Consider the following 2,687-nt stretch of genomic DNA (forward strand, 5'->3'; position numbering starts at 1 on the left):
ATTCCTCAGGAACTTGGGATGCCTGTTCCCCCTCTACCAAAAGGAGCCATTTCCCTTAACACTGGCAGAAGGGACCAGGGGCTAACTAAGGAGCCTATTAGCATATCAAAGCACATGCTGGCCTCCAGGCTCTCCCATAGCTCAAGATCCTAGGTCTACCCATCTCCTCATCTCTCTCTCCCTCTCCCTCTCCCTCTCCCTCTCTCTCTCTCTCTCTCTCTCTCTCTCTCTCTCTCTCTCTCCCCACCCTTTAGGAACTTTATTTTCCTTCCACCCTTTTCCCCTTTGCTCAGGTGTCTGCAGAGCAGCTCAGGACCACTCAGTAGTGGCTCCAACCCACTCAGTGGCCTGCAGCAGCAGTGAACTCAGGAGCTGGAATTTCTCCTTGGTCATGGCCTTCTCAGCAGCAGCCTGCTGCTCCTTCTCAAGCTCCTCTGCGTCTCTGTAGAAGTAAAGATCAGGCATAACCTCCTATGGGTGCTTATGGGAGATAGTGCCACGCATGCGGAGTACTTCCCGGGCCAGCATCCACCACATCAGACTCACTGAGTGAGCTCCCTTGTTGTTGCCTGGGATGGCAATGTCCACATAATGCAGAGGAGAATGCCTGTTGCACAGAGCGATGGTGGACAGGTTGACTAAGAGGCCTCTGTGAGGGGCTGGTGGCCAGCCTTGGGGTCAGTCACCACTAAGCCATGGCTCCCTGAAGGCTGCTTGGATCTGGTTGGTGAAGGTCTGAGGTGTGAAGCGGCCAGCAATGGGAGTGGCTCCAATGGCTGCAGCGAACTTCAGCACGGCTCGCTGGCCAGTGTTCCTGGAGGAGATGACGCTGACGTCAGCAGGGTTCTCAATAACAACAATAGCTCGAGCTGCAAGCAACAGCTTCTCCCAGGTCCTCTTCAGATTTATGGAGTAGACACCATCACTCTTCCTTTTCTGGATGTACTGCTCCATTCGAAAGTCAAGGTTGGTGCCGCCTAAGTGGGTTCCTGCAGCAAGGAATCGGAGGACATCCTCCTCCTTCATCTGCAGGACATCAAGGGCTCCGGGCATTGCATAAGCTTCTCTTTAAGTTACAAGGGCTCTGGGCATCGTGTAAGCTTCCTTTAAATTACCACCGGGAATCAAGAATAACAACGCTGGGCAGCACTGAAAGAGTCATTCTTTTTTCAAACCCGCTATTTCAAGTACCGTTCTGGAGCCCTGCCCCCCCCCCCCCTCACAGCTGGCTCCTGTCTATAACCATGTGGGCTTTTCCTATTTATAATATCTTCATTTGCCTTCTCTAATCCCTTCCTCCTATATATGACTCAGAGATTTCCTTAAGCCTCCTGCCTTACTGCACACAGCTTGGCCTCAGTACAGCTCAATGGACAAGTGATGGTACATTCAATTTCCAAATTCTTGTAGATTGTAACAATTTATGCTACTACACAAACAAATGATCCCCAAACCTCCCATCTCTAAACTGTCCCTGTTCTCCACTCTCAAAACTCTCTTATCTCAGAACCCTTTTTTCCTCTGTTGGCTCATTTCTCCCTCTGATTGCTAAATTCCATCTTACAGAGATTCAAATGTCTTTTTTTTTTTTTTTAAAGGTGATATAGATTTTCTTAAAAATAAAGACTTATTTATTATGTATACAATGTTCTGCCTGTATGTGTGCCCACCCACCAGAAGAGGGCACCAGATCTCGTTATAGATGGTTGTGGGACATCATGTGGTTGTTGGGAATTGAACTCAGGCCCTCTAGAAGAACAGTGTTCTTAACCTCTGAGCCATCTCTCTAGCCCTCCATTCAAATGTCTTTTGAGTATGGACAATAGTTTAAAAAGTGTTTTATGGCATTCTATTCTATAAAAAAAAAAAACCTGGCTATAGAGTTGGGTTATGGGTCTCCCTCTCCAGATCTGAGCATGCTTGTTAAAAAATAAAAGTTCCTCCAAACTCTAGAAAAAGCAAGGCCTGATTTTTACCTATGAAGTAAAGCTAGGCAGATGCAGTTTACGGGGGAGGAGCTGGTCTCTATTGGCTGTTGCTGCTAAGCTGATAAAACTACACTTAGCCATTAACACCATCAGAGAAGAGCAAGTTTGATTAGGAAGTAATTCAAAAGGCCTTTGTATCAATTCAAATGACAGAGCCAGCTGGGATTCAGCCATGGTGTTCTAGATGGCTTTGTTGGGGACATAAGTTGTCTGTCTTTGGCTGTCACGGGCAACAGCAATAAATCTTCAGCTGCCGCACTGGGCAGCATCAGCTTTTGGCCATCAGACCCATAAAGTCTGAGAGTCTTTTTTCATAGAGGAGGAACTTGGGAAAACTGACCTACCTTGGTAAAGCAGACCAGGGCAGTCAGTCCGCAGTTAGGACAGTACCCTGGAGGTGAAGGAAGCACCGGCAGTTTTTGCCCAGTGGTTGGCATTATCAGAGCCAGGTGGAGTCCATGATTATCTATTTTTGAAGATAGTCTCAGCTGCTGCTGCCAGAAGCTGATATTTTATCTCTCATGGAATTGTTTTTCATTAAACACCTTAAATCCCATATTCAGCAGATCTCTGAAGGGTTTGAGGGCCATCATCTAATATATTAAGTATACATGATTTTAAACAAACTTTACTTGCTTTTTGTTACTTGCTTTAGGCTTAACCTTGAAAAAATACACAGAAGGCTAAAGAGTATCCCTG

General features: G+C 46.5%; 1 pseudogene; it reads right to left on the minus strand.

Moving 5' to 3' along the window:
* Positions 1-309: 309 nt before the first annotated feature.
* Positions 310-1,053, minus strand: LOC127206967 (40S ribosomal protein SA-like; annotated as a pseudogene).
* Between the last annotated feature and the right edge of the window lie 1,634 nt (positions 1,054-2,687).

Source organism: Acomys russatus, chromosome 24 (genome assembly GCF_903995435.1).
Source record: "Acomys russatus chromosome 24, mAcoRus1.1, whole genome shotgun sequence".
Classification (NCBI taxonomy): Eukaryota; Metazoa; Chordata; class Mammalia; order Rodentia; family Muridae; genus Acomys; species Acomys russatus.